The following is a 19,163-nucleotide window of genomic DNA, read 5'->3' as shown; positions in this document are numbered from 1 at the left end:
CCCTAGCGATACCTGTGTGAGGCAAAGAAAGAAAAAAGCAAGCAAGCAAACCAGCAAGGGCTTTGGCTTTTGGGAATAATAATTGAACAGCAGCTTGTCTGCACTTTGGAACACCTTGTGCTTCCAGAGCCGGCCCATCCTGCTGGGGAGTGGAGAGGTCCCAGCGCTGCTGTCTGGCAGACCTTGGTTTCTGTGGGCACCAGAAGCGAGGCAGATTGCCTGCTGCTGTGACTTCATGTGTGAGCTCCAGGTTCCCCTGGTTGGAAGGTGCCAGGGAGTGAGGCGGATGAGTGGGCATCAGGCCAGGGGTTTGTGGTTTGCTTTTCAAGTTGGGCTGCTGCTGGGAGAAGGAACGCTTGCGGTCTCGCCAGCTGCTCTGCAATTGTGGCAGCAGCCAGCAGAGATGGGAGGCGGTGGGCCTGCCCCGCTCCAACTTGGACTTTCTGCTTGGAGGGCGTCACTTCTCAGCTTGACCTGAGGTGTGCAGGGGGCTGCGGCTGGGCCATGGTATCTGCAGCTGGGGCCTTTCTCTCTATGGACCCCCTTGTGGGAGCAATTTGGTATCTGCTCCGCGAGGTCTCCCTCCAGAAGGAAGTGAGGACTTCAGATCTAGACTTTCTGTCTTTCCAGGAGGGCTGGTCCTATTTAGAGCTTTGCTCTTTCCCCTAGAGGACTTCTGCAGTGCGCAGATTGACTTGGGGAGACTGAATTGAGGGGAAAAGGCGGGGAGGAAGCAGAGGAGGAAGCTGAGCCTTCTACACCGCACAGCCTGCCTTAAACAACTTTGTTTTCACCAGGGCTATCCCAAGCCTCGCAAAATTCCCAGCCTGGTCTGGGCCAGTTCTCCCAGATATTCATACACATACGTCGGCCAAAGCAATGCTCATTTGGTGCTGTAATGGTTTTTTTTTGCTCTAATGTCTTCCTCAACCAGACTTACATTTCCTTGAGTATGTTTTCCTGGCACCTAGCATGTACCTGGGCGCATATGTAAAAAACCTAAGCTGTTTAAAAAGTCCGTCCCTCTCCTCCATTCTCCTCCCAACTGTCCTGCTTGCTGTGTGGAGCTCTCTGCAACCCTTCCTTAGATGAGTTATGTTCTTTTTTGAGACAGTCTCGCTCTGTCGCCCAGGCTGCAGGCACTCAATAGTTGTCTGTGGAGTGAATGAATGAATGAATGAAGAGCTTTTTGAGATATTAGATATTATGACAACTGAAGTTCAGAGAGGTTAAGTCACTTTCTCAAGGTCATACAGATGACACGTGTTGGGAGGTGATACTTGAGCCCTCCTCTGTCTGCTCAACTCCATGCTATTTCCACCATGTGAGGAACCTCCAGTGGCTGAACCCAGATATCTCGTTGAAGATACATCTCTAAACTGCGATACACAATAATGGGGAAATGGCAGTTAGGGGGAGCTCAAGGAGGGACGATGGTGAAAGCCACAGCCGAGGAGCTGTAGCCCTTCTTTCTGGCAGCTCTGTTGGAACTCTACTCTTCCGAGGTGAACTGGGAAAGTCTATGATTCCAGCAGCTCATGATCTCAAACTGGAAGCCTACTCCCAACCTAGAGATCAGATCTTTACAAATCACGTTGCCTAGAAATTGTCTGTTTGCTTGAGGCGGTCAAGAATGACCCCGGGCAGGTAGGACCCTGGCTGTAACACCCTTGAACCCTACCTGCAGGTGCCGAGGCAGAGCCCGAGGCGGGCAGGCAGAGTTGGGCACAGCACGTTCTGGCTGTGTAAGGTTTGGTGTTAAACAGGTTTACATTTTCCGGAAGGTCAATCCAGCTTGGGCTTCCCCTCTGAATCAAACTCATTAAGAAGAAGAATGGAAAAAAAAAAAAAAAAAGCCTTACACAGCTTCCTAAGTATTGGCTGGTTCAGCAGAAACAAGCTGTTAGGACTGGCCAAGACAAAGAGGTTACTAGAAGTCGACAAGCAGGGTTTCCCAATTGAACAGATCCTTAGAAGAAAGAAAGAAGTCTAGATTAACCAGAGTTATTCAAGGGTCTGCAGTACTCCAGCAATTCACTCACGATATCCTCATTATTCTGTGTTTTTTTTGTGCTACAGACAAAAATAAAATCAAAGGAAAGCCCAGACGGGAGCAATTTTTTATGCTTTTCATTTTTTCATCAGCAAACCTAAGCTGTTTAAAAAGTCCGTCCCTCTCCTCCATTCTCCTCCCAACTGTCCTGCTTGCTATGTGGAGCTCTCTGCAACCCTTCCTTAGATGAGTTATGTTCTTTTTTGAGACAGTCTCGCTCTGTCGCCCAGGCTGCAGTACAGTGGGGCGATCTTGGCTCATTGCAACCTCTGCCTTCTGGGTTTAAGCAATTCTCCTGCCTCAGCCTCCCGAATAGCTCAGACTACAGGTGCCCGCCACCATGTCCAACTAATTTTTGTATTTTTAGTAGAGACGGGGTTTCACCATGTTGGCCAGACTGGTCTCAAACTCCTGACCTCAGGTGATCCACCTACCTCAGCCTCCCAAAGCGCTGGGATTACAGGCGTGAGCCACTGCACCTGGCCCCAGTTATGTTCTTAATGCATCAATCTATGAGGCCACTATACACAGACATACGGAGGAGTCTGTGAAATTAGGAGTGGGTCTCAACAAGTGATTAGATATTCTGCTCTGGTGACTTTTATCCATTCAACAACCACGTGTTGAGTATCTACCATGGACCCAACACTGTCAGGCACTGAGGATACAGCAGTGTATCCTGTACATTCTTATGAAGGGGAGAGGTGGGCAAATAAATAAGAAATAAATAAGAAAACTACATGGTACATACAGTAAGTTAGAGGATAACAGGTTTGAAGCACAAATGTGAACCAGGGAAGGACAGGACAGGGTTTCTCGTTGTTAACAAGGTAGACAGGGAAGGCCTTGGTGAAGTGACATGGAGTCAGTATCAGAAAGAAACCAGGGACAAAGCTGGGCAGGTATGTGAGGGAAAAGCATGACTGCAGATACAGAAGTCAGGGGCATCATTTGTGTGTCTGTGTTTGCTGTACAAGTGTAGAAAATGCCAAAATAAACATCAAAGGACAATGGAATATTATGCAGCCCTAAAAAAGGAATGCAGTACTAATGCGTGCTGCAACAGGGATGAACCTTGCAAACGTTTGCTAAGTGAAAGAAGCCAGACCTGAATGGCCACATACTATAAGGTTCTATTTCTAGGAAATGTCCAGAATAGGCAAATCCATAGGGACAGAGAGTAGATGAGTGGGTGCCTTGGGCTTTGGGGGATGGGGAGAAATGGACAGTGACAAGGTGCTCCTCTTGTGACCTTCTACTCTTTTGCCTACTGAATCCTAGTCTGGATTAATCACAGATCACAAGACAGTCTTTGATTAAAACTCAATGAAACTCTGGCTAGGCCTGGTGGCTCATGCCTGTAATCCCAGAAATTTGGGAGGCTTAGGTGGGCAGATCACTTGAGGTCAGGAGTTAGAGACCAGCCTGGCCAACATGGTGAAACCCCATCTCTACTAAAAATACAAAAATTAGCCAGGCATGGTGGCAGGCACCTGTAGTCCCAGCTACTCAGGAGGCTGAGGCAGGAGAATTGCTTGAATCCAGGAGGCAGAGATTGCAGTGAGCCGAGATTGCGCCACTGCACTCCAGCCTGGGTGATAGAGTGAAACTCTGTCTCAAGAAGAAAAGAACTCAATAAGACTCATTATTTAAAAGGAGCTAGCAGTTCAGGATAAAACAGAGGATCCCTAATTTTTAGTGGCATCCCTTGTCCATGAAAAGCTCCCCCACCCTTGTCAGATGGCTCTCCCACTAGGGCTATCTTCTCACATCTGTTCTGGGGGTCACTACAGAGGGCAACTCACTTCTTCCGGCCTGTCAGCACCAGGGCAGCTGGGGCAGCGGCGCCTCAGGGTGCTGTTCTTCTCCCTTGGGGATGGGCAAGCACTCTCTCACGGATCTGGCCAGCAATCCATTTTTTAAATGGGTTTTCAAACCTTAAACATAAACTCTATTATGTACTTAAAAATACACATGTGCATGCCTAAAAATACACACACACATATAGAGGAAATTCACTCTACTGTGACTTCTAATGCTCATTAAAGGTAGGGCTGGGGTTTGGTTTCCAGTCAAACGTGAGGACCGGGAGAGGCTGCAGGGCAGAGTTCCTCTGGCTCTTGACCTTCCTGTTCAAAGGCCAGAGAAGAGACACCCAAGACAAGGCTGTGCTCACTCCAGGGGGTACAGGGACCCCATGCAATGCAGCAGATGCCGGTGTATACCTTCCAGAAAGATTATAAGCATTGGTGAAGAGATCTGCAAAATGCCATGCAGCCAGCAGAAACACCTGTTGCAAAAGCTAGAGAGAAATAATTGGGTGCTTGGATGAACTATTTCACTGGCCGGGGCTTTTTTTTTTTTTTTTTTTTCCTGACTTGGGGTCTTGTTCTGTTGCCCAGGCTGGAGTGCAGTGATGCGATCACAGCTCACTGCAGCCTTGAATCCATGGGCTCAAGCAATCCCCCACCTCTGCCTCACAAGTAGCTGGGACTACAAGCATGCACCACCATACTCAGCTAATTACAAACATTTTCTCTTTTTTTGTAGAGTCGAGGGTCTCTCTGTGTTGTCCAGGCTGGTCTTGAACTCCTTGCCTCAAGCAATCGTCCTGCCTCAATTTCCCACAATGTTGAGATGACAGGCATGAGCCACTGTGGCCGGCCTCACTGGGGCTCTTTGAAGTCTCCCCAGTCACTGGTTTGATTCTCACCTCCACAGGTTTGTCATGAATTGTGCTGTCTGTGAGTAACTTCACTGCTGCCTAACTAGAGTCCCAGGATAACTGGAAGTCCCGGCTGACACTTTATGATGAGCAGTGTCACTAGAGAGGGCCATGAGCAGACCATTCCATAGGAGAGGTTTTGTAAAAAGCAAGGGGCCAAGAGCTGGTTAGCTAGGTCACCATGCTGGTTAGCTAGGTCTCTATGCTGGTTAGCTAGGTCTCCATGCTGGTTAGCTAGGTCACCATGCTGGTTAGCTAGGTCTCCATGCTGGTTAGATAGGTTTTTATGTTGGTTAGCTAGGTCACCATGCTGGTTAGCTACATCCCTATGCTGGTTATCTAGGTCACCATGCTGGTTAGCTAGGTCTCCATGCTGGTTAGCTAGGTCACCATGCTGGTTAGCTAGGTCTCCACGCTGGTTAGACAGATCTCCATGCTGGTTAGCTAGGTCCCTATGTTGGTTAGCTAGGTCTCCATGCTGGTTAGATAGGTTTTTATGTTGGTTAGCTAGGTCACCATGCTGGTTAGCTAGGTCTCCATGCTGGTTAGACAGATCTCCATGCTGGTTAGCTAGGTCCCTATGTTGGTTAGCTAGGTCTCCATGCTGGTTAGCTAGGTCACCATGCTGGTTAGCTAGGTCACCATGCTGGTTAGCTAGGTCTCCATGCTGGTTAGATAGGTTTTTATGTTGGTTAGCTAGGTCCCTATGTTGGTTAGCTAGGTCACCATGCTGGTTAGCTACATCCCTATGCTGGTTAGCTAGGTCACCATGCTGGTTAGCTAGGTCTCCATGCTGGTTAGATAGGTTTTTATGTTGGTTAGCTAGGTCACCATGCTGGTTAGCTAGGTCTCCATGCTGGTTAGCTAGGTCACCATGCTGGTTAGCTAGGTCTCCATGCTGGTTAGACGGATCTCCATGCTGGTTAGCTACATCCCTATGCTGGTTAGCTAGGTCACCATGCTGGTTAGCTAGGTCTCCATGCTGGTTAGACAGATCTCCATGCTGGTTAGCTAGGTCCCTATGTTGGTTAGGTAGGTCTCCATGCTGGTTAGATAGGTTTTTATGCTGGTTAGCTAGGTCACCATGCTGGTTAGCTAGGTCACCAGGTGCCTTTGTTTGCCAGTAACAGCCCTGGTTTGCTTGCTATCACGGGGATAATTATTCACTAATGCCCCTTTTCATTTGTGGTGCTATCTTGGTTTGGATATTTAAACCCTATGGTTACTAAAAGACGAATAACTTTGATTCCACTTTCATGAGTGTTCAAACTCATGGAAACAGAAAGTAGAAAGATGGTTCCCGCAGATGAGGGAGAGGAAACAGGGGTTGTTGTTTCACAGGTAAAGTCTCAGCTTTGCAAGATGACAAGAGTTCTGAAGATCTATTGCACAATGATGGGAATACACCTTACTGAAGTGGCCACTGAAGAATGGTTACAATGGCAGATTTTATGTTGTGTGCATTTTATCACAATTTGAAAAAAATCTTCTGGTTAGATGACCCCGAAAATCCCTTACCCACACAATTGGGGCATAAAATGTTTAGGAGGGTGGAAACTGAGAGGTCATTTTTAGAGAGGTTCTTGAGAGGGAGATGTTCTGTGAACTGTCTGCTACCCACAGGGGGAAGGTGGAGGATGGACTGTTCTCCTTGAACCTGGGAAGACAGGGTTCATTAGGGTTACCTGGAGAGTTTAATAGGTGTCCCCTGACATCAGATGAACTGAAGCGGGCATGGAGCTCAGATGGGAGAACGGAGAGATTTAACTTTACAGCAAGTTTGAAGCTCTGATTGTCATAAAGAACTGGACACTCTAATTTCTTAAGAAAAGCTTATTTTGCTATTTAAAATGACTGGTTGACTTTGTAATACCCAGGAGTGATCAGAAAAGTCATCAGACCGCCTGTGTTTTTATCGAGAGACAAGGGAAGAACACGTTCAAAGGAACAGTGGGAGATAAAAGAGGTTTGTCTTCTGAGTCCCAGGTGGTCGGTGCTCTTATTATACTAGCAAATCTGTTTTTCAGCCAGAGAAACCAGATCTGTTCCTAAGTCACTACTGGTTCATGGCTTCTTTTGGAGTGAACGAGGCTATTGGATGCTCCTCTGCAGTGGTTTGGGATCCAACCATAGCATTTGGTTTTGATTTGCTTCTTCAAATTGCATCCAAGGTCAACGGGGCTCCCCGAGTAGTGGGAATCTGCATCTGTGGAGTTATTTAGAAGCCAGCCTGTCTCAGGGCGGCTGCTACGTCATCTGACTGGGTGTTTATTTGCATGTTATAAATACCAAGTGTTGTGTTTGACTCCTACTGTCCACACAATCAACGTGGCTGTTTATATGACCTTTCTTAGTGCTGGTCCACGTGCCTTTTCGGGGGCAGGAAGAACAGCAAGTCGAGGAGACCAGGCCTTGTGTGGGAAGCAGATGAATCCTGGGAGACCACATGTCCCCAAAGACATATCAGCTGCAGCAGAAACACTGCTTTCAGTTATTTAATTAGATCTAGCTTGAGCATTGGCTCCACAGAAGCCAAAGACAGACGCGGGGTTACCTACTTAGAAATTGGCATTTTTCCCTCCTACCACTTCTGGAAAACTGTTGCTTTTCATCCTTTCTTTTATTCATGACTCCCCTCTGGCTTTAAAATGAGCTTGCTTTATTTACCTTGTTTTATTTCTCTTTGTTTCTAGTTTTAAGATTCCTTCAACCTCAGGATTCCTGATCATCTCATCAACCAACTTAAGAAAACTGAGGCCCAGGGAAGTGACTCACAATTGTGTAGAATTGTGAGGTGTCTTGACTACTTGGTCAGATATCCTGCAGATAATGGCAGGGGCAGGGGGCAGGGGGCAGGGGGCAGGGGCAGGGGCAGGGGCAGGGGGCAGGGGCAGGGAGCAGGGGGCAGGGGCAGGGGGCAGGGGGCAGGGGGCAGGGGCAGGGGCAGGGGGCAGGGGGCACCCCAAGGGTATGTCAGGCCTGGAGACTGACCTCAGGGACAACTTGGGGAAATTCTTGGAGCTTGAATGTACCCCTTCCAGGAGGTGCCTCCAAGCAAGTCACCCTGGGAGAGATTTAGACCTGCCCCTCTTTAGGGGATACTTACATTCCTCCCCTCCTGTAACTTCCCAGATTAATTACTCTCATGCAATAGCTGCCCTCTAAGAATTATTCACCTGGACGGGGCAATGCTTTTTTTTTTTTCTTTTCTTTCTGTTCCTAGACAGGTCAACCTTCCTCAAAGGTGACAGTGTGACACCAGCATGGGCTTCAAGAAGAAGATACAGGCTGGTGCCCTTGGAAGCTTGGCTTACTCAGACCAGACTCAGGATGGCCTTCCCAGGACCCTGTGGGAACCCAGGAATGCTGGCTTCCCAGATCCAGTGACCAAGAAAAAAATTAACCCTCTTCACAAAGAGGTGTTGTTTGCTTTTCAAGGCCATGCCGCCTCTTGTTTTCAGCATAAGCGACTGTAACAATATTTGCGACGTCAAGGCCAATGCCACTTCTGTCCTGGGGACCGAGAAACTCTGTGAGATGGATAAACGTACTCGAGATGGATAAAATTAGACTACATCCATTCTGTGTCTCTTAGTCCTCACTTCACAGGTATAAAAAGAGAGGCACAGAGAGGTTTAATAAATTGCTAATCATGACTTTCTAAAATATACTGGAAGTGAGTTAGTGCCAACATTCTTTGGTCAAGAAAATTCTTCTTTGGGGGCCTGGGCAACACGGCAAAACCCTGTCTCTGCAAAAAAATACAAAAATTAGCTAAGTGTGTTGGCACACGCCTATAGCCTCAGCTACTAGGGAGGCTGAGGTGGGAGGATTGCTTGGGCCTGGGAGGTCAAGGCTGCAATGAGGTGTGACTGCACCACTGCATTCCAGCCTGGGAGACAGAGTGAGACCCTGTCCCAAAAAAAAAAAAAAAAAAAAAAAAAAAGAAAATTCTGCTTTGGGCCTTGGAGGGGATATGGAGGTCATGAATTTACAAAACGTCTCTCTCTTTTTGTTTAAAAGTGTAACCGCTCTAGGAAATAATTTGATTTTAACTCAGACTAAAATGTCTTCATAACAACAAAACAACGAAGCAGGATCCCATAGAAAGGTCCTCGTTAACTGCCTGTGTTCAGAGCAGTGGGCCTTCACCTTCACTGCCTGTGCTCAAGTCACCCTCAGAGCTTGTGGAATTAGACTGCAGAGTGCCATCCTCAGAGTTTCTGAGCTCATAAGTCTCAGGCGGGGATCCTTAGTTTGCATTTCTTTCTTTCTTTTCTTGAGATGGAGTCTTGCTATGTTGCCCAGGCTGGAGTGTAGTGGCATGATCTTGGCTCACTGCAGCCTCAACCTCCTCAAGGCTCTGGAGTAGCTGAGACTACTCCTTTGTACTTTTGTATTTTGTATGTGTATTATGTGCAGAGATGAGGTCTCGTTATGTTGCCTAGGCTGGTCTCCAACTCCTATCATCCTCCTGCCTCAGCCTTCCAAAGTGCTGGAATTACAGGTGTGAGCCACCTAGCCTGGCCATTAGCTTGTTTTTTTATTTTTATTTTTTTTGAGACAGGGTCCCACTCTGTCACCCAGGCTGGAGTGCAGTGGCACGATCTTGGCTCACTGCAACCTCTGCCTCCCAGGTTCAAGTGATTCTCCTGCCTCAGCCTCCCTAGTAGCTGGGATGACAGGCACATGTCACCACGCTCATCTAATTTTGTATTTTTAGTACAGTTGGGGCTTTGCTATGTTGGCCAGCCTGGTCTCGAATTCCTAACCTCAAGTGATCCACCTGCCTCAGCCTCCCAGAGTGCTGGGATTACATGTGTGAGCCACCTCACCTGGCCAGAGTTTGCATTTCTAACGCATTTTCACATGATGAAGATGCCGCTGGTCCAAGGACCACACTGAGAACCACTGCTGTGGAAGATACCAGGCAGCACTGACCAGCCTCTTTCTCCCTGCGGGATTGAAGGACGTTCGCCCTCTCCTGGAATTTGTCTCACTACAGAGAACCACTTTGCCCAAGGTCGACACCCTCTCGCCAAGGGGGTCACTTGGATCTAATGATTGGTTAACGCTGAGGGGTAAGGCTTGGCCCCCAGCCTCAACAGCGATGGCGATGGCACCAAGGGTTGTTCTAGCTTCAGAGTGTCGTCTAGGTTGAGGGATGCCATGTTGGCACTGCATCACAGCTCAGCTTCTCTCTCTGCCTGGTTCTGCTTCCTTTACTTTCCCATTTGTTGTTAGTCCCAGAGCACACCCCAGTAAACTTCCTGCATGCGAGTCCATCTCAGACTGCTTCCCAGGGAATCATATGTACAACACTTAGGAGTAGAGAGTCACCGAAATGGCCCTAGCTCTGAGAGACCCCTCCTGACCATCCATCACCCCTCCCACTCTTCCTTACTCTGATTTATTGTCTTCATAGCATTCAACTCTCGGGTCTACGGCCATACCACCCTGAATGCACCTGATCTTGTCTGATTTCGGAAGCGAAGCAGGATCGGGCCTGGTTAGTACTTGGATGATAGAATTTAGCGCTCAAACACTATTGCTGTTGATTTCTTTAATAAATAAATTTGACCAGCTTCCCCACTAGATTATAAGCTCTGTGCATGCAGGGACCTAGTCTCTCTTGTTCACTCTCTACAGTATCTACAGAGCCAAGAGCAGGACCTGGTACCCAACAGGCACTCAGACAACATTTACTGAACAAGTGAATGAACTTCCAGGCAGGAAGAGTCATGCACCCTCACCAACAGCTCCTAGAGTTTTAGAGAACTGGGAAGTCTAGGAATACAGAGGATGCTTTCAAAAGTGTTGTCTGTAATTGAAAATGCCTTATGTTTGTTTAGTACTTTAGTTTTATTTTTTAAAGCAGTTCCTTCAATATTGATAGCAACCCATATTATCATAAACACCCCTGTGGTGGGCAGGATAGGGGGCTGCTTTGAAGCACTGGGAAAAGAGAAATCGGCCTTGGTGCACTGAGTCCCTTGCTCAGCCAGGCCCACAAGGAAGTGCTGGTATCCTGCCTCCTGGACTCATGGTCCTGTCTCTGTATCATCAGCAGAGGCAAACTCAAGTCAGTTTCCACTGAAACTCACTGAGTCTGACTTTCTCCCAGGAAAACTCATATGGGGGCCATTTTATCGGAGATAATTTCATATTCAACACCCTGTACTGAAGTTCTCAGTGCTAGCTCAGGGCTTTCAGGTGATTACCATTCTTTTTTTTTTTTTTTTTTTTGAGATGGTGTCTTGCTGTCGCCCAGGCTGGAGTGCAGTGGCATGATCTCGGCTCACTGCAACCTCTGCCTCCTGGTTCAAGCAATTCTCGTGTCTCAGCCTCCTGAGTGGCCGGAATTACAGGCGTATATCACCACGCCCAGCTAATTTTTGTATTTTTTAGTAGAGACAGGGTTTTGTCATGTTGGCCAGGCTGGTCTTGAATTCCTGACCTTAAGTGATCCATCCGTCTCAGTCTCCTAAAATGCTAGGATTACAGGCGTGAGCCACTACACCCAGCCAATGACCGTTCTTAAGAGTTTGGGATTACTCTTCCAAATGGAGATGATTCAGCCACGTCTGATATTGGTGATTTGAGAAGGGGGATGTCTAGGACTGATGCTTTGAGAAGAGGATCTCAATTTTCTTAGAATATGATTCTTTTTTTCTCTGGAGAGTTATTTTTTTATTTTTATTTTTTTTTGAGACGGAGTCTCGCTCTGTCGCCCAGGCTGGAGGGCAGTGGCCGGATCTCGGCTCACTGCAAGCTCCGCCTCCCGGGTTCACGCCATTCTCCTGCCTCAGCCTCCCCAGTAGCTGGGACTACAGGCGCCCACCACCACGCCCGGCTAGTTTTTTGTATTTTTTTAGTAGAGACGGGGTTTCACTGTGTTAGCCAGGATGGTCTCGATCTCCTGACCTCGTGATCCACCCATCTCGGCCTCCCAAAGTGCTGGGATTACAGGCTTGAGCCACCGCGCCCGGCCCTCTGGAGAGTTATTTTTAAGGAGCAGATTCTGGGAACTCGCCATGCCCTCCACCTCGTACTCCCAAATTTCCCCATCTCTGCACCCGCCCCGCCGCCCACAAGTAGCCCTGGTCTTCAGCTTTGGGGCCAGTCCCTCTAGATGCCCAAGGCCAGGGCCTGTCACCCACAGGCATCCAAAGCTTCCAGGTCCACTCAGTGCTGTGCTGCGATCTGAAGGACTGATAACATACCAGAAGGCCCTTTGGTAGTACCCCGTGAATGAGTAAGTGGCAGCTACGAAATGCTAAGAATGCTGAGTGCATTAAGTGAAGTCTTTCTCCCAGGTGTGCGCAGGGTGTGGTTTCCAACGGGAATGCAGATGCTGGAATGAGGGAGGCAGTCACCCAGGCTGGCCAAGTCAGAGGCCCAGCAAGGAGAAAGCAAGTCAGGCAGACGCTGACAGGAGAGAACCATAAATCCGCTGCACACTAGGCAGAACGTTCGCCGCACCACATAATTTAGCAGGGCAATGCCGCCGGGAGTCCACACCAAGTTAATGGAATAGTTCCTGTAAATATTATTTTCCTTTCCTGTCTCATCATCTCATTTCATTCAAAAATCTTTACTAATCCGGGGGAGTGAAGTAATGCATCAATTCCCAGAACCAATGCCCCTGCTTCGGAAATACCCTTAGAAATCACAGGAAGCCACATTGGCTGCTTGGGGACAGGGGGCAGGCTATTTACTCTGGTTCCTTCTCCTAATGTCTCAGAGGGGACCCCATAGTGCTCCTAATTGTGCATCTAAGTGTACATAAAAGCCCCCCTAATTGCACATCAAATAAATAAGTAAATGCTGTCTGCTGAATATGTAACAAGGACTGACGTTGCTATTTCTTCCCAGGGGGGAGATGTCATTAAATCTGGGCTGCATTTCTAAGTGATGATTTATAGATATTGAATATTCTTTACAAGGGAGGGGTTTTTGGAGTCACGTGCTTCGCAATATTTGCTGTCTAATGCTTAAAGCCTCAGATACAGCCTGCTGGAGGACTCTTTATTCTAACTCTTAGTGTCCATTTGGAAAGTCTTTTCTGCTTTCATGTGTAATGGCTCCCGATGATCAGATGGCTGGTTTGTCTGCAGGTCTGAGGACTGTGCAACCCCCTTGCCTCCCCAAGCCTCAGTTACTGATGCTGCAAACAAGGGCAGATTGTCTCAGAGATTAGAGCTCTCAGGCTTTCTCGGGCTTCAATCAATCTAAGGAATGTAACGACTCCTCCCCTAAAGAGGGAGCCGGATGTGAGACAGATTTTGTCCAGACTACTTATGTCTGCCCCGTGGGACCCCGATTCTGCAAGATTTAATAAACAATGCCTCAATAGATAGCATTTAATTTTCATTCAAACATTTCCAGGGAAGAAAGAGGTAAAACTCTTGCTTGTACCAGCACAACTGCCCGAAACCCGTGGGATACCTAGTCTGAGACATTTTGCTATTGATGGTCATTTCACACAGCTGGCAGTTTTTTCCTTTTTGATGGCCTACCTCTCTTTACTCAACCATAAATGCAAACTCAGATGAAACTTGGGATTTACCTCCAGTGCCTAAATGCCAACCTGACCCTGTCTCATTGTCTCCTGAGGTCAGTAGGACCGTCATTTGTGAAATACGGAGCCTCTCATCTCAGCAGCGCTTCTTTCTGTTCCCACACATATTCACATGCTAAAATGGAATGCAGTAACTAGCATAAAATAGGGTAAAACAATTGCTGCAAGATTTGTTTTTTTGGCTGGGTGCGGTGGCTCACGTCTGTAATCCCATCACTTTGGGAGGCCGAGGTGGGTGGATCATTTGAGGTCAGGAGTCTGAGAACAGCCTGATCAACATGGTGAAACCCTGTCTCTATTAAAAATACAAAAAAAAAAAAAAAAAAATTAGCCAGGCATGGTGACACACGCCTGTAGTCCCAGATACTCGGGAGGCTGAGGCAGGAGAATTGCTTTTTTTTTTTTTTTTTTTTGAGACGGAGTCTCGCTCTGTAGCCCGGGCTGGAGTGCAGTGGCCAGATCTCAGCTCACTGCAAGCTCCGCCTCCCGGTTTTACGCCATTCTCCTGCCTCAGCCTCCTGAGTAGCTGGGACTACAGGCGCCGCCACCTCGCCCGGCTAGATTTTTTTTTGTATTTTTTTAGTAGAGACGGGGTTTCACCGTGTTAGCCAGGATGGTCTCGATCTCCTGACCTCGTGATCCGCCCGTCTCGGCCTCCCAAAGTGCTGGGATTACAGGCTTGAGCCACCGCGCCCGGCCGAGAATTGCTTAAACTCGGGAGGCAGAGGTTGCAGTGAGCCAAGAGCGTGCCACTGCACCCCAGCCTGGAAGACAGAGCGAGACTCCATCTCAAAAAAAAAAAAAAAAAGGTGTTTTTGTTTTTTTTTTTTGCTACTGTGACTTTTCTACTTCTATCACCATTGCTGAGCCAAGACAGACATGTAACATCCCGTCAGCACTGTACTTGGATGCTACATCCACAACTATGCAGAAAGACTTCCAACCGTAGCCATGGCAAAGGAGGAGAGCTACAAAGCGCTCAAAGGGATGTCCCCAAGTGTCACGTGGCGTTTGAGTATGAACAGAAGCTCAGAAGTGGGGAGGAAGGCAAAGAGGGAGGGAGAAACATCACTGTGTGAAGGACTGAAGTAGATTTACTGAGAGCTGATGAGGGGATACTGAATGTCCTATAAAAAATTCTACATCTTGGCTGGGCGCAGTGGCTCAGGCCTATAATCCCAGCACTTTGGGAGGCCAAGGTGGGGGGGAATCCCCTGAGGTGAGGAGTTCAAGACCAGCCTGGCTAACATGGTGAAACCCCATCTCTACTAAAAATACCAAAATTAGCTGGGTGTGGTGGCACACACCTGTAATCCCAGTTACTCGGGAGGCTGAGGCACGAGAATTGTTTGAACCCGAGAGGTGGAGCTTGTAGTGAGCCGAGATCGCACCATTGCACTCCAGCCTGGGTGACAGACTGAGACTTCATCTCAAAAATATATATATATATATATATATTCTACATCCTATCCTTAGATTTAGGATTCTGCCTGACCTCTTAAAAAGAACTTATATATCCAAGCAAGGGCTGATATTCTGGGGGATGTGCATGCATTGTAGATTCTGATTTTTCTGAGTCTTGTTTGCTGCTTTTTAAAGAGTGTTCTGGGAGCTGTTCTTCCATACATGTTGTTCCAAAATACTAGCGAAGTTGGCCTTCAGAAGTTCAACATCTGTGAACTCTTCTGAACATGCACAAAAGCCGAAATCCAGTCTGCAGGGTGTCCCCACATGTTTAGCTGTTCCTGACACGTGTACCCTGCAGGCAATGAAGCTGTGATTTTTGATTTTTTGACAAACTCCAGCAGCTTGCATTGACGGCTGTGCTTCCGAAGGCCAGGAGGCTGTCTCTTTAGAAGTTCCGGGTAGCAGAGTGTGGGGGTTAAATGTCCTCTGCTCTCGGAGCCACCGGTGAGGTCCCTTGCATTTTACTCCACCCCTCAAGAGCCTCTAAGCTCCAGAGTAGTGATTAAGTGACTGAGGGCAGACTCTGAAACTAGGATGGCAAACTGCTTGCAACTGGAGAATGAGGGATAGGCTACTGTTGTGCTCCTTTCTGGACAGTCATCAGCTACTCTTTCACAGTGACTTTTTTGTTTGTTTGGGCTTTTTTGTGGGGGATGAGGGGTAGGTCACATGGAAACACTTAAGTGGATTCTCAAGGCGGCTGCTAAGCCCCTGTGGGTGTGCCGACGGGTTGACGATGCTGTTGGAGCTGTGCAGGCAGTGGACGCCTCTGGGTTCTGCAAAGGAGAGGGAGCAGACTCACCCCTGCCACTGCCTCTACTTAAACACGGGCTCTTCTTGCGTTGGTGCAACGTGACAGAGCTGCTGGAACTGGGTCAGAGTGTCAGGGAGGGCCTCTGTCTGCCGCGGGGTGGGAGCAGCTGCCTGGGCTGGAGATACAGCTGTTGTTGCAGAAGCCTCCAGGTGCACAGTGCTGAGTGCCACTCCCTTGCCTGAGTATCCCTGGAGGCTTGAGGTAGCAGAGATGTGCCAGGCACCAGAGCCAGGAGGGAGTGGCATCCCCTGGAGTGCCGCCCCTCCCAGATGGCTCACCCAGTCATGAGGCCCGTGCATGGGACCTCCCCTGCCCTCGGTGTACAGGGACACTGCTGGCCACACCAGTGAGCCTGGCTGACCTTCCCCACATCTGAGTTTTCAAAGCACAGAGGGCTGCCAGTGGTGGTCCTTCTCTCCAGGCATACATCAGAATCCCTGCCGGGGCTTCTTCTGGGCTCAGTGGCCTGGTCGGAGGTGCAGGTCAGTAGGCCTGCAGGGGGCTGTGGCATCTAGACATCCCAGTGACTTCAGAGGAGTTCCTGATGTACAGTGGAGGTTAAGAGCCACTGGCCCGGAGGCACTGAAGACAGACTTTTGGCTTAGGTGTGGACTTGCATCGATATGCATTCACATGTGTGTGTATCTTTTTAGATTCTGAGATCTGGGATCAGGGTGTGGGCTTTCTGTAGTCTCAGAAACTAACGGGTCCCTTAAACATAACAGAGATGGCCTTTTTATCACGGTGATGAGGTTGGCAATGCAAGAAAAAGAAATAGGTGCTCTGTTTAGGTCTTCTTGTAGCTGAGACTTCTTAACAATGGCTCCAGTGAGTCCACGGCCTTGCCTTTAAGTTCCATCTGACATCTTAGCGGGGTGGGGTGGCATCCCTAGAAGCTAAGTTGACCAAGCTGTTTTCCTTTCCCTCAAAGGCTTTTCAAAGGCCCCCCCCTTTTTTTTTTGGAGACAGAGTCTCTTTCTGTTGCCCACGTTGGAGTGCAGTGGCACAGTCTCAGCTCACTGCAACCTTTGCCTCCCGGGTTCAAGTGATTCCCCTGCCTCAGCCTCCTGAGTAGCTGGGATTATAGATGCCCCCCCAGCAGGCCCGGCTAATTTTTGTATTTTTAGTAGAGATGGGGTTTCATCATGTTGGCCAACTGGTCTTGAACTCCTGACCTCAGGTGATCCGTCTGCCTTGGCCTCCCAAAGTGCTGGGATTACAGGCGTGAGCCACTTTGCCCAGTCAAATGCCTGTTCTTAATTTTATACTCAGATTGTACATTCATTTCTTAAGGAGGGCCCCAAATTATGTAAGCTTCAGGGCCCGTGCAACGGAAGCTGCCTCTGCATCTCACCGTGATCGTCGTGATAGGGAAATGAACTCTTCAATCCTAGCTCCTGGTGTGCCAACTGCCAATCTAACCTCCTCCCTCTGTCCAGTCTCTGGTTCAGTGATGCTTTGGAAATTCTTGCTACTCCTGAGATCCAACAGAATGCCCAACGGCCTACTAGTCACAGCCACCTGGATGTCCCATCAAGCCTGCAGCGTTGCGTGTCCTAAGCTGCACTCATCCCTCATCTGTCACTCCCAGACCTCCTCTTCTCTCAGCGTCCACACTCTGGTGGATCCTGAAGCCTGGAAGTCATTCTGCATTTCCCTCCTCCTCTCTTGGCCTCCCGCTTCCGCCTACAGGTGGTCAGTAACACACACCTTCTCAAAATCTTGATTCCCCTTCTCCATCCTCAAGCCCTGCCAGGTGTGACCTGCCCTACCCTCATCATGTCCTGGTTTCTCAGTCTTGTCCTGGGTTTTTCCTATCCATCCTCCAAGCAGTTTCCAGAGGGTGCTTCTACAACAATGGAAATCGGACACTATACTCCTCAGCTTCATACAGACCGCAGCCACCACTCTACCTAGAGAGGAGGAAGTCCTCTTCGCAGAGCCTCCAAGCCTCCAGGAGCCTGCGAGCCCCAACCTCCTTGCCAACTCCTCTCTTCTCACTTGATGTTCCAGAATGAAGGGCGCTGTGTCCCCTACCCCTGTCACTGGGATTTCAGGCACACTGGCCTCTCCTGCACGCCTCCCCACCCCATTCCTCCATCTGCAAAACTCTTTGCATCCTTGAAGACCCCACTCACTCTCTGCCTCCTCTGTGAGGACTTCTCTTCTCCTTATGCCTACTTGACGACTGTCTTCCTGAATCATCCCTGACCCTCACACAGAGTTCTATTACACCACTCAGACACTGGCTCAATTATCACACATCTTGGAGGACAGGATTTATGTCTCATCTCAGTGCCCAGTGATGGACTTGGCACCTAAGAGGTATGCAATAACTGTTCTGTTTTTGTTTTGTTTTTGTTTTTTTTGAGACGGAGTCTGGCTCTGTCACCCAGGCTGGAGTTCAATGGCATGATCTCGGCTCACTACAACCTCTGCCTCCCAGGTTCAAGTGATTCTCCTGTCTCTGCCTCCCCAGTAGCTGGGATTACAGGCATGTGCCACCATGGCAGGCTAATTTTGTATTTTTAGTAGAAATGGGGTTTCACCATTTTGGCCAGGCTGGTCTCAAACTCCTGACCTCAAGTGTTCCACCTGCCTCGGCCTCCAAAAGCACTGGGATTACAGGCATGAGCCACTGTGCCTGGCCGCAATAACTGTTTTTTTGAGCGAATGAATGAATGATGGCTCTGACAGCTTGGTAGTCTGTCCTTAAATTAGGAATGGGCTGGAAAATTCTGACTTCTTCCTCAAAGGCCACAGAAACCCAAGTGATTTTCAATAACAACCCAGTCTGGGTTAGAGCCAATGGCCTGAAAAACTATATTGACCTTTTAACATTTGTAATTCATGGACCTGGATAAGTTCCATTCATTATTGTAAATTCTCTTATTCGATGCCTGATTTTTCATGCCTTTGGCTTCTTACTTTTCCTTATCTTGAAGCCTGTTTTAGCATCTTACAATAATAGTTAGAATTGATTGAGCCCCAAATATGCAACCTTTCCTGTGTTTTACACACATCAAGTGCTAGCTCATCACCTCTTCACTCTTCATTAGAACCTCAATCAGAGAAATAAAGAAAGCTTAAAAATTTTAATAAATAGAACCAAACAAGTATGAATGCTTGTTAGCATGTCTTCTAAAAATCTTAGAGGGAGAAGAGATTTCAACCACTGGATTTTAATGATCTCTGCTGTAGATCTCAATGATGCACATTGGCCTTGGTCTTCTGCCACTATGGGCGAGAGAGAGCTCAATGTATTGCAGCCAGAATTTTGTTAAAGGCTTTAGGGAGTATTCTTGACTTTTGCAAGCAGCAAAAACAGTCAGGCAGGTTGAAAAGAGAAAAGTCAGGCCAGGTGTGGTGGCTCATACCTATAATCCCAGCACTTTGGGAGACTGAGGAGGGCAGATCACTTGAGGTCAGGAGTTTGAGACAGGCCTGGCCAACATGGTGAAACCCCATCTCTACTAAAAATACAAAAATCAGCCAGGCATGGTGGCAGGTGCCTGTAATCCAG

The 19,163-nt window shown here is 48.3% G+C and overlaps 1 protein-coding gene and 1 long non-coding RNA gene across 8 annotated transcripts in view; one reads left to right on the top strand and one right to left on the bottom strand.

The window, feature by feature from the left end:
• Positions 1–19,163, bottom strand: part of FRMD4A (FERM domain containing 4A) — a 544,823-nt gene that overhangs the window by 72,622 nt on the left and 453,038 nt on the right. The gene's annotated exons all lie outside the window — the stretch shown is intronic.
• LOC117082546 lies at positions 295–8,166 on the top strand. Its single transcript, XR_004436660.1, has 4 exons — positions 295–479; positions 4,604–4,774; positions 7,472–7,588; positions 8,002–8,166. It is a non-coding gene; the product is annotated as an uncharacterized LOC117082546 (long non-coding RNA).

This window comes from Trachypithecus francoisi, unplaced genomic scaffold, assembly GCF_009764315.1.
Source record: "Trachypithecus francoisi isolate TF-2019V2 unplaced genomic scaffold, Tfra_2.0 Lachesis_group9, whole genome shotgun sequence".
NCBI classification, from domain to species: domain Eukaryota; kingdom Metazoa; phylum Chordata; class Mammalia; order Primates; family Cercopithecidae; genus Trachypithecus; species Trachypithecus francoisi.
Note: the sequence above shows the minus strand (reverse complement) of the source record. Positions and strands in the feature narration are given on the sequence as shown.